At 46.0% G+C, this 22222-nt stretch overlaps 1 long non-coding RNA gene across 1 annotated transcript; it reads right to left on the bottom strand.

Annotated features, from left to right (window-relative positions):
- Nucleotides 1-335: 335 nt before the first annotated feature.
- LOC117803130 lies at nt 336-19695 on the bottom strand. Its single transcript, XR_004626808.1, has 3 exons — nt 19489-19695; nt 19144-19323; nt 336-530 (listed from the first exon to the last, which is right to left on the bottom strand). It is a non-coding gene; the product is annotated as an uncharacterized LOC117803130 (long non-coding RNA).
- Nucleotides 19696-22222: the final 2527 nt, after the last annotated feature.

Here is a 22222-nt window from a genome sequence, read left to right on the forward strand (position 1 = left end):
GATGTTAGAGTCAATACGCTGCTATCTGGAGCGTCTGCTTCCACTAGACGGGGGGCGGGGGGGGGGACACAAGTGCACCGCCGCCGCCGCCGCCACTTCCCGGTTTCGAGCTCGCCAGCATCCCGCGTGCTTGGAGGCGCCGTCCCCAGCCTCGGCTTTCTTCGCAGCCGCTGAGGCTGCCCGCGGACACGCGATTGTGGGCGCCGCTTACGTCACACGCGGGCACCCCCTCCGTGCTTCCAAAGCACCAGTCCAGGTCCAGATGCTCGCGCATGTAGGCGGCTCCCGCTTCAGGCAAAATGCTGAACATTTTGTAAAATCATGCCAGCTCAGTATGTCCTCCCCCTCGGGGGGCACTGCCCCGCAGACTTGCCTGGGAGCTCTGCTCTCTCTGCAGCGTCGCCCGCTTTGAAAGGGGGGTGTTGCAGGGGGGCTCGGTTCCTTCCCTCCCAGAGGCCTTTGCGCTCCTTGGGAAAACCCATGCCTCCTGCGCCCAGCATTATAGATGCCAAAGGGAAGGACAGCCTGTGCTAAAAGAAAAAAAATATATATGGAAAGATGATTCAGCCATTCGCACCCCCTCACATACCCAATCCGGGAGTGACTTGCGTCACCCCCACATGGCCAAAGGCAGGAAGTCGGATGACTTTTTTCCCGTAATTGGGAAGATGCGCTTCTCGGTGCCCTGCTGCCCGCTCCCGGGTGTTTAGGAGACAGGCTGTATTTTGTATACTGCAGTCTCACCAGCCTGCTACACACACACGGTTACGTAATTATAATCGTGTTAAGGGTGACACGGAAAAGCACAAGGTGATGTGAATGCATATAACAGAACTCCAGTGCGCGCGTGGGGGTGGGAAATAGGGGTACACACGACGGCGTTCCCAGGGGGCTGATGGGTATTTGAAGTCGGCTGGGTGAGGAGGACTTCGCCAGGTAAGCAGAGCGGCAGGTCCAGGTGTGTGTGAGGGTCAGCAGCCCAAAGGACCTAGCTTGCCCAGGGGACTAGAGCGCGGCGGTGACGGTGACCCCAGATCAGGCTGGAGGGGGGCCACCAGGTCCCTGCGATGTGCGGGGACGACCTAACGCAGGACGACGGGGAGTGTGTGTTTGTGCAGAGTCTGAGACAAGGTGCAGGGAGCGTCGGCTAGGAGAGCCTCCGAAAGCCCGCGCTCACGCCGCAGGACCGCGTCTCCACCGGCCGTGGCAGTAGAAAAACAGGGATAGTGTTGGCTGACGAGGCTGGGTTTTCCCAGAGCAGCCTGGATTATACTTCTTGTCCTTTCCCCCTGACGACAGAAAATGTGCTGCGTCACTACTCAAATGATTTGCAGTAATAACACCACCACCACCACCACCACCAAAGTGTCTCTACACGTAAGAGAAGGAAAGGACAGAAAGGCAGATGGGACACCGCGTTAGAAAGAAGTGAGTCGGGGGTTATTAGTTTCCTACTGCAGCTGTAACCAATTACCACAAACTTAGTGGTTGGAAACAACACACGTTTATTCTCTCAAGGTCCCGGAGGCCGCAAGTGTGCATTTGGTCTCGGTGGGCTGCAGTCAGGGGGTGGCTGGGCCGCGCTCCCCGATGGCAGGAGGGGACAGTCCCAACCCTGGCCTTTTCATGGGCTTGTCGCCCTTTCCTCTGGCTTCAAAGTCCATCAGTCAGGCAATGCCTGCTTCTCTCATCAGCTTCTCCTCTTAACAATCAAATCTCAGCCTCCGTCTCACAAGGACACTTCCGATGGCAGTAAGGACCCAGTTGGATCTGCCAGGATACCACCCCGCCATCCAAAATCCTAAAGTAATCCCATCTGCAAGGTCTCCTTCTGCCCTACAAGATGACACTCTCCGGGGCCCGGAGTCAGAGCCCCGATGTCTTCGGGGGCTGTTATTCACCCTACCAAACCAAGTACAGGGAATATGGGAGCTCTCTGATACCTTCTTTGGTAAATTTTCCACACGGCTGAAATTACCTTAAAATACAATATTTTTTAAAGATGAACAAGTTTGGAAATAAATGATGTGGTCCCCCGAGTAAGGGTGTCCACTTCCCTTCATCCAGTCCCTTCAGTTCTCTTCTCCCTTTACTTCACGACAAATATTTATTAAATCATGCACGCTGTGCCCAACAGCTTCTTGATTCCAACACCCACACGCTTCATTTTATTTTCAAGGCAAACGCTGACACAATGTGAATTCCCCCACTGCTATCTTTTGCAAAGGCTGAGAAAAATCTTTAAGTTGCTCCCGCCCTGAATTTATAAATTTAACCTTGTCCGAGAAGACATGCTTCTACAATCTGACAAAGACTCCAATAATTAAAGAGCTAAGAACCAGTCTCGGGGCATTTTTTTTTTCCCCTTAACATTCCTGCCTGCACAGGGAAGGAACCATCCAACACAACTGGGAGTGTCTCCTTGCATCTCCCCGGGGTCTCCGCACAAGGTCACCTGTGTGGGCTGTTGTTCCAGCAGCGTGGGAACTCCTTGGTTGCGCTGGGGGTCCCCGCCCCTCATATTTACTCGGAGCAGCTCCTCCTTCCTTCCAGGCTGTTTAATTTAAATAGTTTATGAAACGCTACCTCCTGAACTCTCTTGTATTATCATCGTCCTATTATCATTGTATTATTAAGGCTTTTGTGCAGTGGGAAAGGCAGTGGGATGGAGAACAGACGTCTGTGCCTGGCTTCCCAAGAACGGAGGAGCATCTACCAGGATTTGGCAACCCTCGCTGTCCCCCAGCACCGCTGACCTTCGGACCCAGAGGAATGACAAGCCAAGCTATATTCCGTATCGCAGGTGCTCAAGCAACAGCTGCGGGGGAAAGAAGAAAGATCCAGAAAACGAGGCTCAGAAGCTGGCTTTAGTTGACATGGACTGAGCAGAACCAGTGTGGAGCCTGGGCTAAGATGGTTTTTCAGGTGGATATAAAGGTAAATTCAGGTTTTAGGGAAACAACTCCATTCTAGGGAAGGACCTGGCAAACTCATAACAAAACCTTTGAAAACCTATATGAGCAATTTCCTGAAGAAAGTTACTGGAACCACCGAAGAGGGGCGGGGGGTGGACTTTGGACTCACTTGGACTTTGAAAGAATCGCTAAACAAATAAGGGATATTAAATGTAGGGTAATAAAGATATTTTGCAACTTGTTCCTTCACAATATTTCCGTAAGAAAAGGAAGTCCTGAAGATTTGTGTCCCAGCACTTTTCATTGAACGACAACGTTCTTCAGCATTTTGAGCACTGGGCAGAGTAGTGGATGACGGTTCAGAGCCATTTTCCAGAATATCCACAGAACCACCTTGGCTCACGCCAAAAGTCATGTGCTTCCCTGAACTGCAACTCCTTTAGGCTCCACCCCACAAATTTCCCTTTCTATCATCTTCCCCAAAATCAAGTAGGGGGGAAAAAATGACACGCATCAGTGTATCTCAATATTTTATCTTGTCTTTCCACTGTGCTATAGACCGAATATTTGCATCCTTCCAAAACACAGGTGTTGAAATCCTAACCCTCAGTGTGATTTTCCTGGGAGGTGGGGACTTTGGGAGGTGATGAGGTCATAAGGTAGAGCCCTCAGGAAGGGAATTAGCACCTTCATCAAAGAAGCCAGCGAGCGAGCTCCCTCGCCCTCCCACCTGGTGAGGACACCAGGAGAAGACACGGTCTATGAATGAGGAAGCAGGTCCTCACCAGACATGGGGATTCGCTGGCACTTTGATCTCAGACCTCCAGCCTCCAGAACTGGGAGAAATACATTTCTGTTGTTTATAAGCCCCCAGTCTATGGTATTTTGTTATAGCAGCCCCAATGGACTAAGACAAATTCCTTCATAACAATTTTGCTCATTTACCTGATGAAAGATGCCCTAGTGAGTGCTACCCACGCTCCAGGTGTTTCCCCGCTGATAGTTTAAGATGAATCTGCAACTGTAATGACTAGGTTACTATTAATACAAAAGCACCGTCAGCGAAAAGGAACCAAGTTAGCCCTTTCCCTTTCGCAGACATCACCATTCGGATCTCTGTCGCCTTCCATTCAACAAAGTGATAGAGGAGGCTCATTCCTTCCGTCTTCAGAACATCTTAAGGAACTAGATTTAAGGAACGCTTAGGGAACGGGAGTGATTTTAACCTCTTGCCTCTTCAGTCTTCATCTCGTCTCAGATCAAAATCACCATCTACGCAGTTAAGTAGCTGGCTCCCCCGACAGGTTTGCGGATGATTCCCTACTGACCTGCAGAACATTTGGGCAAGGTACCTGCGAGCAGGGGGCGGGCTCAGGCTGTAGCTGATTGTGTGTCAAGACAAGTTATGACGGCATCCTCTTTCACTGCCGCTTCTTTGAAACCTCACAGAGAGAGGACTTGAATTCCCCCAGACTCTCCCACTTTCCAGTTCTCTCGTTTTCAGATTCAAAATTCTCAGATTTCCTCTCCCAACCCCTTCTGTCTCCTCCTCCCCCTCTTCCTCTTCCTCCTCCTTCTCCTAAAAGAGAAAAAGAGCCCGGGCTGTTTCACGGACAGAGGGGAACCATGGTTCTAGAGACGCACGTGACTATTAATGGGCTTGCATTTCGAAAGTGTGTTATGTAACCACGTCTAAGAGAAGAATCTTTTACATTAAGATATTAATGTACCACAGAAGAGAAGCTGTTGCCAAACCAGGCTTGACTGATCTGAAGAAGAACTGGGATTTTTAGATTTTTAGGTTTCTGATCCCAGTGAAGAGACACACTGTGGCCGACCGCACGCGTGTGCTCTGTTTCATGAGCTCTGTTTGTGGGGGTTTTTTCTGGCCACATCCAGAGATGCCCCCAGGAAGCCACTTGCACAATGGCTGTTGTGCACTTTAATTGGTAGGAACTGTTGAAAGCAAAGCTTGATGCTGAAATATGGACAAATCTACAAGCAACTACTCAAAACACGTTGTGAATTTACCGCCATTAAATAATTGACTTACTTAAAGATTTTAAATCAGCCAGCCACTACGCCTTTGTCTTTAGAGACATGTCTAAGCTTATGAAATAGTGATTGCTCAAACTTTACCAAATTGGAGAGCGGGTTGGCTCCCTCTATGGCTGTGAGGGAAATCTGTTGCATGCCTCTCTTCCAGCCTCTGGTGGTTTCCTGGCAAACTTTGGTGTTTCTTGGCTTGTGGAAGCTTCACCCTCATCTGTCTGTAAGCATATGTCTGTGTCTGAGCTTCTCCTCTTTATGAGGACACCAGTCATATTGGATTAGGGACCCACCCTACTGAAGTATGACCTCATCTTAACTAACTACATCTGCAAGGACCCTATTTCCAAATAAGGTCACATTCTGGAGTAATGAGGGTTAGGAATTCAACATCTGAATTTGGAGGGGACACAGTTCAACCCATAACATGCAGCATTCTTTCCTCTTCCTCTGAGACACTTAGAGAGAGAAGTGGATTTCACCACCTAGGTTGCTAGAACTTTCCAGTCGCCCTCCACCCACTGCACACTGTGGGGGCCGCCACAAAGCCTCTTCTCCCAAGTAGGATTCCGCCTCTGTACCCCACTCTGAATTCTCCCCCATGTGCAAACCTGCTTTCCAGAGCCGTGCCGCCTGATAACCGATGGTGTTTGTTATTGAGAGAGCTGGGACATAAAACCCGTCCTCCCTGATTCCTTAACTCCAAAGAGTGAGTGCCTAATGGCTGCAAAGGGGCGGGGGCAGCTTTCCTGGCACCCTCCAAACCAGAGGCCAAAGGCTACCACCTACGCTCAGCACCACTCTCCACCCTGAGCTCACGCCCACCAGCCGGAACTCGGCATCTGGCCCTCCCTCCAGCTCCTTGCCAATGCTCTGTCTCAGTCAGCTTCTGAGTTCCCCCCACTTTCTGAACTAGGCCAGCCTTCCGGCACGCCTTCAGAACCCACCTGCACAGATCATTGGTCAACCCTTAAGTCACCCCTTGAGGTATCCCTGACATCCCTACGATTCCTTTTGACAGAAACCTGGGCAGCTGGGCATTCTTCATTTTTCAATGACTCACTTGCAGACAGGCTGCGTGTGAGCAGCAGCCCTGTGTGTAGGACTCACGGTGTCCCGAAACTTCTAGTCCTCCAACAGGATCCAAACCTTAGAACTTCAAGAAAGAGTCATCCACTAAATAAAATCGCTGTATCTGCTCCCTTGTTAATGCAAAAATATCAGGGTCACCAACTAAATTAGTAAAAATTCTTTGATTAGCAACTGAGATCATTCTCTGAGATGAAATATCATTCCTGAAAAACAATCTTATCGGTGAACTTTGGTGGTGGGGCTGGAAGGATGGCCAAAAAAAATTTTTTTTTGCATTAGCCATAGAGAAGCCTATAAGTTAGAAATGAATTTATTGTATTGCTCGATGTTTTAATTTTCCCCTCCTACTTTAAAGTAGCACATCTCTCTGAAAATGTTCTTTTAGAACGTGTGCTATCTTTTAAAGATGACCCTCAGAGATCGCAAATCTACTCGGAGGGAACAGTAGATGTTTAGTTGTCTGTAAGCGCAATCACCCTGATCGCTCTTGCTTTTTGGTGTGCCCAGAAAATTTAAAGGACAGCCGCCTTCGTGTGGACCATCCCATGGTGTCTCTGGGCCATCAGAAAGTTGGCTCACACTTTTCTTTCCCTGTGTGTTGCCCTGCAGTCCCAAAGGCTCACCAGGGTTGTCGGTTACCCTGATGCTTGTTTGGGACCTAAATCACTGCAGCCAGGAGCCTGTTTGCAGGTGAGGCCAGCACGGTAGGGGAAGCACCCCCTCCCCTAAGCTGGGTGCAGGCTGCAGGTTTGCTCCCCGCCCCCGACTTGGCCATGTAATGCTGTCCTGCCAATGGCACACAACTAGCAAAACAAATCTTTAGAACTGCTCTGGCAATGAGAATCAGAACTCCGCAGGATTTTTAAGTAATTCGGAAATTACTTTCTGCTCCTCTTTTTCCTTCCAAACAACAAAAATTTTTAACGCAAAAAAAAAAAATTTCAAGGATGGCAATGCGCTCCCTTTCCAATTAATTTTATTTATAATAAAATGGTATATTTGCATTTATTTTCCTCTAAATAAACACACACACACACACGATTAGATTGTGATTAAATTGAATATAATAGAGTCTATTCAAATTCATGCGTTCACCCATACACTTTGTTTAAATCATTCAAAATAAAATAAAACACGCTTGGAGTAAAGTCACCTTAATAGTAAAAAATCAAATTGAAAAACGGCAAAGTTAATAACCTGGCTCACGGCGATCAAAAAACAGTAGTGTCTTTTTAACAAATGGTCCTTTTTCAGTGGCCAGCGATAATTTCTAAGTGCTTATTACCCACCTGAGCATGCAAATTTTACATACCTTGCTCTATTATATCCATTCTATTACATCAATTCTTTCAGCAATTTCCTTGTAAAATTAGATTTGTGCTCCTGCTCTCTCCCACGAAGCACTGAACCAAGAACGGTGGGGATCTCAATTGCCTTTCATGCCAGATTTAACCTTATGATACATGCATTAAATACAGATTAACATCTTGTCTCGGAGAAACTCACATTTAGCAGACTGGCCAAAGTTTCATTAAAATATAAATCAATATACAATTCATGAAAAGAAAACTGGCCAGGTAGAGAGTCTGTGCTCTTCTTTCGAGGAAAATATATCTGTTCAGCTCACCCCCCTGCACACACAGGTAAAGTGGCCTTTTATTCAGGACAAGGATCCACAGGGATTTTCTAAAGTTATGAAAATGAACAAAGTGGGCTTTTCCCGGCCCATGGATCTCAATTTGGTAACTGATTATTGGAAATGAATGTAGGAATTCTGGCTCTATTCCAGTGATGTCCAAGGCTGTATTTCGGTGGATGGTGCCTTACTTAGATGCCCTTCAGTGTTTCTGTGGAGCCTACAACAAGAGCTGGGGTACGGTTCTGTCCAGAAACCAATGACCCTCAGGAGTTCACTTCGAGGCAGGATGAAACTCTCTATTTATTTCAGGCCAGACGGGCAGTCCTGTAATTGTGTAATGGCGGTTAGATGGATCTTTCCATTATTTCCTAGAACAGGGTAAATGCAATTTCCACCATTCGGCTCTGTCCCCACTCCTCCTCCTGTATGAGAGAGATTCCAGCAAGGCTCCAGGAAGAATGACAATCAGCTGGGGACAGGTACAGAGAAGGAACCCAACCGTCATTTCTACCAAAATAACAGCCACACAATGTAATCAATATGTTGAAAAAAGTGAAAGAAAGAAAAGACAGATTTTTCTTTTTAAAACTCATATTACCAACCCTAAGCCCTCTGTACTCTCCTTGCATTATTATATCCTTTTTCTAGACTCCAAGTCATATAAAAAAATCACTCCCCTTTCATTATTTCAGCGTCGTTGGAGATCTTAGCCACTGCGCTTTCTACATAACTCACGTTCTTTTCTTAATACTGAGAAACGTAGTTCTTAGACTTGAGGGCAGAAATTGGCTCTCCCTACGAGTCCAGCCATCTGAGAAACTGACTCCGAAATGACTAGCAGGTTGATATCATCTTATTTCTTACTTTTTGCTTTAAAAATGAGTGTTTTTACACTCAGTTGTTTCAGTGGAACCCTTGAGAAGGAAACTAGAATCTTTATGGTAAGATGTGTTAGAAAAATTATTGTAGGCTCCAGTCCTATCCACAGAACACCTGTTGCTCCTGTGGAAGCCAGAGACACTTTTCTCCCTATCTGAACTCAAACTGCAGATGAGATGATTTCTCCACTGAATTGACAGTTCTTCGAATACCAACCTGAAGCAAAAATATTGATAGATGCGAGGTTAATCACTCCCCAAATTATAATATTTTGTACCTAAATAGAAATACCATTTCAACAACAAGGATATTTCCAGTGCTGGGTTTATGAAAGAACTATGGATGAACTGGAAAAATCTGACTCTACCAATGTATGATGCTAAGGTAAATCATCTGGCCATCTGGTCTCCCCAGAGACAAGTTCACTCCCCCTAGGAAAGTGTTACCTCAGAGACAAAGGCCCACTACAGAAAAAGTTCTCTGATGTTCACAGGACTCAATTTCTCGGAATTATCTGCAAGAACTCCTTACATTTGACAGCAGCGCAAGTAGAAGCAAAAAGAACCCAGTCCTACAGAAGTATGTTAAGGCCCCTTGGCATTTTATTACACAGACAGATGGGAATACGTGAAAACGCTCCTGGGGGACCTTCTTGTCTAGGTGTGCCAGCTCCGGGGCCGGCGAGTTAGAAGTCCCGACTGCAGTGGTCAAGGTGTACGAGAATGAGCAGAGCAGCCTAAGAAAACATGGAGCTTGGCAAGAGGTAAGGGGGCACAGATTTCTCTTCTTGATCTGAGCCACCTTCATTCATGACCTTCCCTGGTTCAGCCTTGGAGGAGACCCCCGTACCAGGCGAACTCGCTTGGAAAAAAAATGAGCAGCCTGGTTACAGGGAGGAAGAGCAAGAAGAACTCCTTGCTATCAGCTGAAGGACACCGAGGCCCAGCTCGGATTAGAGGGGCTTTCAGAGCGGATTTAAACTTGCATGTTTCAAACTGGAGACCATCAGAATGTAGGGCTGTTGCTTCTGCTCTGCAATTTTGAAATACAGACTTTTCCCCCAGAATATCTACGAGGAATACTTAATCTTATACTTAATTTATACTTAATTTTATACTTAATTTATACTTAAATTTATATTTACGTTCCTCGGGCAAAGGCTTAAAACCATATTCTTGATAAATGCAAGTACTTGTGTGACAGCACTCTACAGTTTCGGAGTGGTCCCAAAGAATAATTCCTCCAGAAAAGCATAATATTCCTGTATGATACATTATATTATAATGTTTAAAGGATAGAGTAACCGAGTAAATAAAATTAGTCTAAGGTCAAAGGTGCTAAAGGCAGTATCAAAAATTAGCTCTGTAGCCATTTATTGTTTTTGGCACTATGTGCCAACTTTTTTTTAAACTGCTTAGGCATACTATCCAAGCTAAGAATGGAAATTCACGGAATATGAAAAACAAACACCGCTTTCCTCTTATACCACTATCAAGAGCAGTGTGTAAATCAAATTAACTTAAACCCCAAATAAGGTAATCAACTCTTTTTTCTTATATATAGGTTCTTAGGACTGCAGTGAAAATAATGACCTTTGGGTTATTCCCTGGAAGTTTGGGACTAATTTAATTAAGAAAACCTGAGGTCATTTCCAGAGAGTTGCTACATTATCTCCAATATAAATCATGTTAGACAACGCTGCTTTAGTGACAGGTCTTGCTCAATTTCTCAAAACAGAAATTAGGAAAGGACTCACCATGTGAAGCAGGGAACATCAAAAGGCATTGGGCAGCTGTGTGCCTTCAAGTTAACCATCACTGCGTCAGAAAACCCACAGGGCAGCTGAGCAAAGCCGAGCCCACGGAGGAGGGAAGTGAAGGCAGGGCAGCTCCAAGCCAGACCGCCTCTGCCTTCTCTGGTAAGGGGCTCCCCCAGGGAGACAAAACGAAGTCAATAAAAACACAAAGAAATGACTCCAAGGGCAAAGCTATCTTTCCAACTCAATAAATAAGAAACACAAAGCGATGATCGAAAAAACTATAGTTAACACCCTAATGTTACTAACGTTCTACAAATGTGAAAGACCACATGGGGTAGACTGGAACTATTTAACAAACCCACAAGGAAACACACAAAAGGATTTTTACTCCCGTGTGTGTCCCCTCCTGGTACGTCCTGTGATGGACGGCACAACATCAGCAATTAGTAGAGAAGGTACGGATGCGGAGAAATGGAGGCACACCCTTGGCACATGGTTTTCCTCTCATGATTCATTTTTTTTTAAAGCCAACAAACATGAAAGCAAAACCACAGGTGGGAGGGATGAGAGCCATCTTGCAAAATGTATGGTTAATCCGACTCTGTGAGAGATCTCCGAGGGAGGAGGGGTGCATCACGCCACCACCCCCGAAATCCCAGCACGCAGGAGGACGCGGGCAGGGTGCAAGCTTCAGGGGCTCTGGTCGCCCCAGAGCAGCACGCGCCTCCCTTTCCCACAGGGCGGGGGTGTCCGTCTATCACAGCCAGCGTGCCACGGCTTATACCGTTCCACCACATTCTCTGGCGATGACCGTTGCTCAGTTAATACATATGGGTTTGAACGCTACAATATGCCCAACACGGAGGGGGGTACTTCCCATTCAAGCTTTCTATACTTCGTGCCTCTGCTTAACACAAGACTATCTCAGTGGTTTCATCCATACAAATTCAGCAGTAAGTTTTAAGGCCTTTTTTTTTTTTAAAAAAAAGATTTATTTTATTTTAGAGAGAGGGAGAGAGAGAGCGTGCGCACATATGTGAGTGGCGAGAGGGGCAGAGGGAGAGAATCTCCAGCAGATTCTGTGCTGAGCGTGGAACCCCACGCAGGGCTCCCTCCCATGACCCATGAGATCACCACCTGAGCCAAAACCAAGAATAGGTCACTTAAACGTCTGAGCCACCCACGTGTCCCAGTAAGTTTTAATGCTTTTTAAAGTCCATGCGAAAGCTGTATTTCCCTACCTGCAGAACATTAAGGCTCTATTTTTAAAGAGGATGCACATATATCGTAGGATCTGGGGCTGCAGCCCCGGGTGGGAGTGCCGTGGGCAGTCTCCAGAGGGTACCACGGCTGCACAACCACGCAGAGCCCCGCAGAGAGCCGCGGTGGCACGAAGGACTCGTTCTCACTTCCTCTGAAGAGCTGTCTGTAGTCATCAAGTCTCACTAGTCTTGCGCATTACTTCTGCTCAGCGTAGACACGCACCATGAAACCTTTCTGCCCTCAGCAGTGGCAATACTTCTGCATGTGGCCTTACTCCAAAAACTAGAAAAAATCCAAGAGCGTTTCCAAAAGCGAAACCCAGCCCTATCACCGCCTACTCGTTCTCAGCTATGACCATTAAAAACTCATGAGAACGCACGGAGCGCCTTTATTCGCAGCTAACTGTTCCCTGGAATCAAAGCAGAAAAGCACAGAATTCTCAGCTCGAGGCATTTTGGTTTCCTCCAATGCAGCTGGAAGAAGCTCTGGGTAGGGCACAGCCAGGGACCAAAGGCCACTGGAATTGCTAAGGCAAAGTGTGACCCACTCAGAGTCTCTTCGGCCTTGGCGGGAGGCTGGCCGTGGATCAGCCCGAGAAGATGTGCGTTGGGGGTTATGCATTATTAAACGGCACCTCATTACGACGGAAATTATGACCTTGTCACCAACACTATAAATGTCAAGAAATACCACTTTAAAAATAATATATTGTCTAGATTATAAAAGAAACCTCTTTGCTTTAAAAAAAAAAGGGGGGGGCTCCTGGGTAGCACAGTGGTTAAGCGTCTGTCTTCGGCTCAGGGCGTGATCCCGGCGTTAAGAGATTGAGCCCCACATCGGGCTCCTCCGCTATGAGCCTGCTTCTTCCTCTCCCACTCCCCCTGCTTGTGTTCCCTCTCTCACTGGCTGTCTCTGTCAAATAAATAAATAAAATCTTAAAAAAAAAAAAAGGAAAACTTGCTTTGTTTTCATTGAAATCCTTTTTAGAAAAAGATTTGTCATGAATCATGGCCATTTCATAAAGCTTCGTATAACACAACCCGTAGAATTGAGGGAAATCACACACACACACACACACACACACACGAAATTCAAGAAGATATTGGGGAGTCTGGAGCTTTCTGGGTAAATTACTGTCAAGTGCACACATAAATTATTTGACAACTCACCACAGTCTAAGTTGTGGAAAAGACCATGTTATCTACCTAAAATGTCACTCTTTCTCAGTCAAAAGAGTGCTTCCCAAACTGTATCAATTACATAATTTTTGTTGTATTGGAGTAGCACCCACATTATTATTTCTTAGTTCCTTAAAATAGATCACTTTTTAAAAACCTAAATGCCTACTTCAGCCTCAGGAATAATATTGATAAAATAACATATTTTGATATGTTGATAACATATTGATAATTGATGACATATTGATAAAATAATATCAGTCAAATCCTGGATTTTATATGCTAGTTCCACATTTTCCCTAATATATATGAAGTCTTTTTAAAAAATCTGGTGGATGAGGAGACTAGCATACACCATCGTATATGAAACGTTGATATAAGGGGGTTTTCATTATAATCGAAATCCTCCCAACTAGATCTGCATGAGTCAGTATTACAGAAAGAGAGGCTCCTCCCAGCTGTGAGCTCAGAGAGAGGAAAAACCGGTGGGTTTGATGTACAGACCCCCACCGATGGGAACGCGGTCTCCTCGGCCCCACGGACTAACGTGCTAGCCTTCTTTCCTCACGTGTGAAATGAATATCGAGTCCTAAATCTGAGAATGAATTAAACTAACATCTACGCAGGTTACTAATAAAATGTGTTTTTGCAAAGACAAGCTAGTACGTTATACAAAACAACGCAAGTACCAGCGAACCCTGTTGTGTGTGACAGGCGGGGACATGGCCCTACCAGGGACCAGGCACTCGGTGGCGGGGGTGATGAGGACAATAGAACAAGCCCCGCCCACGGGAGAGATCTCTTTCATTAAAAGCTCGTGTGCCCCTGGCATAGCATCCCTCACTTAACACTGAAGCTTTTAAGAAGTTTGTATTCAAATATACGCCCTTGATCAAAAAAAAGATGGTAGGAAGATAATATGCACCTCATCTTTCCTTTGACTGTTTCTTGTCTTAGTTCAGGCTGCCCGAACAGAATACTGTGGACTGGGGGGCTTGGAAACTACAGAAATTTCTTTTGCACAGTGCTGGAGGCTGGGAGTCTGAGACGGAGGTGTCAGCATGGTGGGGTTCTGTAAAAGCCCTCTTTTGGGTGGCAGACCGCCGACTTCTCATACTGTGGTTCACCTAGCTGGCAGAGAGGGGAGGCAGGCTCTTCCGGCCAAACTACAGGGGCCCCAATCCCATCACAGGGTCCCGTCATGGGGTCCCTACCCTTGTGACCACTTGTAATCCCAAGGAGCTGCTGAAGGCCCCTCCTAACACCATCACGTGGGGGGAGGGCTTTAACATATGAATTTTGGGGGGACACAAACATTCAATCCCCAGCAGCACTAATTTAATATCTGATTTTCACCTGCATAGAACACATACCCCCGTCAGCTGTGTGGATGTAATTACACTCCTGCATATTTCCTACACCCAGCAAATGTCAGAACACAAACGTGCCCCATTTCTACTGAGTCAGGATCTCCCGGGTAGGAGGAAGATTCGCTTTGGAAGCATTTTAAAAGAGGCCCCAAGTGATTCTGTGATTAGCTCTGTTGAAGATGGTGGTTCTCAAAGTGTGGTCCCTGGCCCAGCTGCAACCCTATCACCTGGGAACTTACTAGAAATGTAAGTCATCAGGCCCCACCCCTACTCACTGAATCAGAAACCCTGGGGTGGGCCCAGCATACTTTCCAGGTGATTCTGGTCGTGCACAAAAGTTTGAGAAGTCCTGGTTTAGAACACAGTACGAAGTATAATTCAGTGCCCGGGCTGATGTCCTGAGTTCGAGAATACTACATGGCTGCAGGTAACATATAAAGCTCTAACAGCCCGGTTCTCAGCTTTGCCGCCTCATGAGAATCACCAGGAATGCTCTCAGACCTCTAGACCCAGTACCACGCTGCACCCCGATGTCTATCAGGAGCTCCAGGAGAAGAACCAGGCATCAATATTTTTAAAAAAATATATCTTCCTAGATGTTTCAGTCAAATAAAACTCTGATGTTTCATTCAAATAAAAAAAAAAACCATGATGATATACATAAGTTGGTTTTGTCCTCTGGTTTCCTAGCCTCAAATGCATAGAACATGAATATCCATTCAAGATGGTTTATGTTTTATTACAAAAGCGTTATAGCAGGCAAAGAAGTCACAATACGACTTATTACGTACAGACACTGCGTCCACACCGTATCTATGGGGTGTACTCGTAAGCCTGTTTACAGGCTTAGAGGATCGAGCCTGCATTCTTGCAATTTGTGTTAAGCCATCTAATCTTGAAGCCATTGAACCGTATTTTTGTGATTACAGAATGCGTTTCATTTAACACAAACACACATTTTTGTCAATAGGACATAGGACTTTTATCTTCTTGAAGAGGTCAAGTGTTAAGTCAGAAGCATCTTTCAAAGGAAATGTGATAAAAGTAACGTCAAATTTCAAGCAAGTGATCTATTCCAGAACAAAGCATCCCATTTTCTCTCTTCAAAGGTTTCTAACAAGTAGGTATTAAACTTCATCTTAATGTTTAACACACAAATTTATTTTTCAGACTGCTGCTTTGAAAGCTAAGGCTGTGAATGCGTAATGTCGTTCATTTCTCGTGTGATTCCGCCCGCAAAGGCTAGAGCCGCAGTCACTCTCAGTAGGATTTTATCTGGGCAAGAAGCAAAACTAAAGGCCTAAAGTGTTCCCACTGTGCACTAATCTCAAGGCTAATTTGTCAAATCTGCATTTCAGTTGTTTCCCTGGCGTGGTAGTTTATTGATAAGCCATTTTTGTCATCTTCCCAGGAATTGGATGGCGATCAATGTAGTTTGCATCCCTAACTCTTTCGTAATTAGTGACCCGTGGGTCTCCTACAGGAAGGGTAAATGCGAGGACAAGTTCTATTGAGCGGCTCTGGGTGTAAACAACACGCTTTCCCACTGGTTCCCAGTTGCCACACTGTGAAGGTTTCCATTTTTTCCTTGAATTTCTTCTGTTTCAGAACATCATAAAAAGTGATGTCAACCTTTTATTTACTTCATTTCTGTCGATTGTGTTTGGGGCAACTGATCCTAAGAGATATAAAACATCTGGGACTGAGAGATCCTTTTTATGAGGACGGTGTTGAAAGCAGAGAAGGAAACCCCCTGATGCCACACCCCTCCCCTGCAAAATCAAAGCCGAAGCAGTCTTTGAAGGTCAAGAAGCCCGTGCTGAAAGGTGTTCACAGCCAGAGAAAGCCATAGTCGCTCACTTTTTGTTGGCACAAGACCTCAGGGCTGCAGGAGCAGCCCACATACTCTGGGACGGTCCTTCCACGGAGAAACCACTTTCTCTGCTACGACCTCATCAACCATGGAGAGGTGAGGGGAGATATGGAGGGCAATGCCCCAGCAGTGTTTGTTAAGGGTGCTGGGACCAACCAGCATCTGTTCAATCCACCTGCAAAGAAACTCAGTGCAGGCTACGGGCAAGGTCAACCCAACCCCAGGGTCTGGCGGCAGGAAGGGTGCCCTTCGACGGCCCCCGACTGGCACGCTTTGCACACTGCCTATCACTTTGGCATCACCTACACTGAGTCCAGCAGGCTGGTTCTAAATAGTTCAATTTTTTCCCGTCATCCAAAATGGAGGAAGAGGAGAAGAAATTCTGACAAATCCAACAACATCCATCCCCGATGTCACCTAAGCTATCCTCGCAAACTTTCCAAGGATGCCTCTAACACATGCTGCATGGGGACCACACAAACTTCATCTCAAAGCAATCATAACAGCGGTTTGTTCACCTGTTACTTACATGTCTGAATCCTGTGTTCTCCCTTGGCACCACCCACCTCCCTACCACCTCATCCCTCACCTCCCCTCTACATACACTGGGATGAGCAGAGAATTCTGACTCGCTTTGGACTCACACCAACATGCTGTCATGTACTGTCGCTTGCCAACAAGGCACCCACACTTTGGGAAGTGTCTTTGGCTATAACATGGGCAGAACGACATTTATTTGTACGAATTTTGGAAGCAGAAACAATAAGTATACAATGCCTGGACACAGAGTAGGAGCGCAGAACATGACTGCTATTAGCAGACGTAGAGCTAACATGACACCAAGAGGGGGAGGAGAAGGAAGTTTAGCAAGAGTCCCCAGAATAGAGAAAAGCAGGAGCAGGCAGAGAAGAAACTAATGAATCGTTTTTGAACACTTAGATCTGGAATCATTTTCGAACCTTTGGGAGGGTCCAACTCTCAAATATTCAGGGCTAAGGTTCAGCTGATGGATCCTGGTAAGGGAGGAGGGGGCAGGTTCTGCGGGGACAGACAGGCTGCGGAATGGCAGGAGCAGAGCCCATCCCTAGAGCCTCTGAGAGATAAGAGACTGAGAATAATTTAAAACTCATCTCGCAAAATGACTCAGACCCTTTTGCACCTTCACGGGGTTATTTTAGTCACCCAAGTGGATCACCTTCTACCCGAGGGAGCAATACTCCAGGGAGTTATCTGGGATTAGGTCAAGGGTAGACGGTAGGCAGAGGGAAGGAGCCTGCAGTCAGCGTGGATAACGGATCTCAGGCACGATCGCTGCCTCCTTATCGTTTCACACCGGAGGCAGCTGGTCTTCTGATGGCTGCTCGTTGACTCACGGTTGTTTCGTGCAGTCCCACACCCGGGCTTACCCGGCTCACCCAGGAATCCCAGCTGAATTCAGCCTCTGCGTAAAATCAGGATATTTCCTTATCTGCTTTCTCATTCCTCTCTTGCTCCGAGAAGGAGGGAAAGGTAGAAAGGTGGACTAAGGAAGACGATTCAGGAGCCTGCCCTTCGCTGCGCACCCTTTCGTCATCCGGGGATTCCGGATCCCGGGACTGGGAGCACATAAAGGGTCCCCTTGTAAAGCCCAAGAATTCAGCCATTCGGCCAGCTCCTTTCTCAAAATTTTGCAACTAAGTAACTGAAGAAATATTGGCCTCATTTAATGCATGCCATATCATTTTGCAAGGCATTTAATGCCTCCATCCCCACCCCCCACCTTTATAGTGTAACCACTATGTGCCACATGCTGGGGACACAAAAATGATTAGGAGATAAAAGAACAACTTCCCTCAACAAGCTATGTGTATAATGGAAGATTTGATAAATAAACTGATCAGTAAGCAGTAATTAAGATTCCAAAAAAGCCATCTGTTCCATTATTAGTAAGTATAAAGCTTGAGACGCACTGCATATAAGATATTATGAGTACAATCGGACGTTGATGGGAAAAGCGAGGTCATCGTCTGTGAGAGACAGAATAATGCCCTTCTAAGATGTCCAGGACCCGATTCCCCAACTCCGTGAATATATCAGGTTATGTGGTCAGGCTAAGGCTGCAGATTGAATTAAATTTGCTAACCTGCCAACTCTAAAGTAAAAGGATTATCCTGGAGTGTGTAGGTGGACCCAATGTGATCACAGGGTTCCTTGCAAATGAGAAGGGAGAGTCGGAAGGGGAGGTCAGTGTGACGTGACCTGAGAAGGACCCAGCCTACCTCTGTTGGTGAAGGTGGAAGATGGGGCTGCGGGCCAAGGACTGTAAGGCCTCTAAAAGCTGCAAAATGCAAGCAACAGGCTCTGCCCTAGACCCTCCAGAAAGAAATTGGGGCATCTGGCTGGCTCAGTCAGTGGACTCTTGATCTTAGAGCTGCGAGTTCGGGCCCCACGTTGGGCATGGAGCTTACTTAAATTAAAAAACAAAACAAAACAAAACATAAAAACCTTGATTTGACCCTAATGAGACCATGTCAGGCTTCTAACCCACAGAACTGTAAGAGGATAAATTGGGGTTTTTCTGGAGCTGCTTAGTTTGTGGTCAAGTGTTATGGGAGCGACAGGATACTACGCAATTTCCCTAAGGAGCAGATGCCCAAGCTGAGTTTTCACAGAGGAAGATGTAAGTCATGCTAGGCGGGGAGGTGGTAAAGCACATCCCACATGAAGACAGTCACAATGAGGTTCCTGGCACTGGAGCAGGAGGGAGAAGGCAGCGAGAGGCTGAACCAGCCCTGGAAGCGATGGGCAGGGTTGCAGCAGGAAGGCCCGGCCCACCCTGCTGCCATCCCCCAGCCACCGTGCCTCAGTCAGGCAGCGTGACTGCCATCCCGACATGTCCTGTGACCTCTCAGAGCTCTGTGCCTTTCTTCACACCAGCTTTTGTACTTAGAGCGACCCTCCTGCCTGTTTGCACTAGTTCAGATCCTACTTCAGTCGTAGATAGGTGAATTCAAATGCCCTGAAGTCACCTTCACTAAAATGATCCCACTTTCCTGAGAGCTCCTGCAGGACACTATGTTCCTCAATTATGACTCACCCCAAGGCCCCGAAGCGGAGTTATTTGTGTGTTGAACTCATGTCACTTACCATTAGCTTCTTAACACCAGAACGATATCTCCTTGTGCCTTCCTTCGTGACTTCTCCCACGGTGCCATGACGTGGTAGACCCAGAGTGCCACACAGCCCTTGACAAAGTGTTTATGAACAAATAAAAGGGTGGCCACGAACACTGTAGATGCCTTCCAGTCTGGAGGAAAGAACCTGTGCCTGTGTATTAATCAAAATTAATAATTAATAATAATTATAATAAATGAATAACAATTAATTAATTAAAATTAATTAATCAAAATGATAGGTTAGGCGGCTACTCCTATCAAATAATAGATACATACACCTTAGACACTCAGTGGGACATTTAAAACATCCACTCACCAAACTGGGGGTTTGGTCTTCTGTCTGGTCTCTTCATCTAAATTGCCCCATAACACATCGTATTAGTCTGCTGAGGCCACCGTAACAAAACACCACAGGCTGGGTTGCTGAGACAGAAATGGATGTTGTCACAGTTCCGGAGGCTGGAAGTTCAAGACCAAGGTGTCAGCAGGTGTGCTCCCTTCTGCATCCTCTCTTCATGGCGCATAAATGGCTGCCCTCTTCCTGGGTCTTCACCTGGTCGCTCCGTGTTCACGCATCCCTGGTGTCTCTTCCACTTCTTAGGTAGATGCCAGAGTAGGGCCCCACCCTCACTTGCTCATTTTATCTTAATCACTTTTTAAACAGTGATCTCCAAGTGCGGTTGAATGGGGGGTGAGGGGGACACATGACAGGCCAGAACAACATCACATATAATTTTCAATGTCATTCGCTTTAAAAATAGATGAAGAACTACAATTTGAGTACAGGATCCTTCTAGATTTTTACATTTTCTTCTCAGTGTCTTCAGAGTTTTCTTTCCCGCATCGAATTCAACAGCAATTTTTCACTCTTCTCCATGGCAATTTTCCAGAACAATCTTTTTCGATTTCACAGAAATAACAACTCGCTTCTCATATGCAGACGTCATTGGTTTACCTTATAGTTAATTAAGTCATGTAATTACAATAGGAAGTAAAACTTGCATAAACAGGTCTGAGAACAAATATAACTGACTCTTTGCAGGCTATAACCATCCAAATTTTCAGAAGCCCAGAATGCAAGCATAGGCCAAGCAGAGAAGAACTAATCAATGTTTGGCATATGGCGAGCACATCACGTGCTTTATGCCACAAATGGAGAGCAAGCCAGTGGGTGGATTTAAGAGCTTTTATAGTAGCAGAATCTGGGAATTGGACAAGACCACAGGGTTTCACTCTCCCAGCTCCTCTGTCAGTAGAATTTCTATGTTGGGTGTGCAAAGTTCTTTTTAATTCTAAAATCTAATGATTCACTGCAAATCCTGGACAGTGATTATCTAACATCTGCTGGATTCTGTCCAGCGAGGGAGCTTATCTGCTCACAGGCCAAGCCTATTCCCTTTCCAGATATTCTAATCAGTGAGAAGTGCTGGTTTCTTTTTAGACCTATTCTGCTTCCTTGCAACTTCCATCCATTTTAGCCCTTAGGAGTTTTATCCCTCTTCTAAATACAGAGCTTAACTTTTATCCACCTTCAAACATTTAGAGATATGTTTCTTAATCTTTTGTAGTATCCCAGGTCTTTGGATCATTCTTCATATGGTAAGATATCCATGTCACTTTCCATCCTGATGGCCTCACTCTGGGCACATTTTCTTTTGCCAGTGTTCTCCTCAAACTACAGCACCCAGAATTGTCCTTCCGCAGATCTGCACCAACAAATCTAAAATTAACCGAAGCCATTTCCTCCCTCTAAGGAAAGCGGAAAGGCAAGCGGACAACTGGTATACTGCATCTCAATTTACACGTGACCTAACCTGGACTCTGATCCCCCAACCCCAGCACCACCAAAATCTGTTCTGGAGTCAGCTTTCCGATTTCAGCTGATGACAACTCTATCCTTCCCGTGGTTCAGGCAAAACCAAAAGACGACAAATACACCTACCTTGGAGTCATCCTTGAGTCCTCCCCATCTCTGGTGAGTCCTGTTGATCCAAAAATCTTGTTGGCCTTGCCAGAAGGATCGCTTTAAAACATATGTTGGTTTAGGTCACTCCTCTCTTCAAACTTGTCCAATGGCTTACATAACACTAAAAATAAATATCTAAGTCCATATTATGTCTACCAGAGCCAACATGATCCATATCCACTGGCATCAGCTCATCTCCTACCATTCTTTCTCTAACACACACACATACTCACACACATGCACACACACACACACGCACATTGACTGTTCATCCCACACCAGCTCCCTTGCTATTATTCCTCAAATAGGCCAGGAATACACTCATTTCAAAGATTTCGCACCAGCTCTGCTTCCTGCTAGAATAATCCTCCCTGAGATATTGGCACAGCCAATTTCCACATCCTCCGTTCACCTCCACTAAAATGATCCTACCTTCCTGAGAGCTCCTTAAAATCATCACTCAGATGACATTTTCTCCATGACTTTCCCTAACCACTCAGCTTTAAATTGCGATACCCCCCCCTCCTGGTTCCCAATACTCCTCCACCTGCTTCCTTTCTTTATTTCATTCCTTAAGACTCATCCTGCTCTACTGTGCTATGGAAATTACCTATTTATTTTGTCAGTTGTTTATCTTCCGTCCCACCCTCTCTCATAAGGATGTAACCCTACAAGGTCACAGGTGTCTGTCCTACCCACTGGTGTACCCCAAGCACCCAATACTGCCTAGCACTTGGCCTGCCTGGTGGTCTCCTCCACCATAGTTCAACAGAATAGTTCAAAGAAGGCCCTGATCTGACTTCTGCTGCCTTTCACATCAGCCAGAAGACTGCAGCTGCACTTCACCACTATAAAGAGATAAGGGCATAGCAAAGAACCTAGATGACCTTGGGCATGGCGATGACTTTTTAGACACAACACCAAAGTTATGATCTATGGAAAGAAATAATTGATGAGCTGGACCTCATTAAAATTAAAAACTTCTGCTCTGTGGGATTCAATGTCAACAGAACGAGAAGATATGCGACAGACTGGGAGAAAAAACTTGCCAAAGACACATCTCATAAAGGACTGTTGCCCAAAA

The sequence above is a fragment of the Ailuropoda melanoleuca genome, chromosome 7 (genome assembly GCF_002007445.2).
Source record: "Ailuropoda melanoleuca isolate Jingjing chromosome 7, ASM200744v2, whole genome shotgun sequence".
NCBI classification, from domain to species: domain Eukaryota; kingdom Metazoa; phylum Chordata; class Mammalia; order Carnivora; family Ursidae; genus Ailuropoda; species Ailuropoda melanoleuca.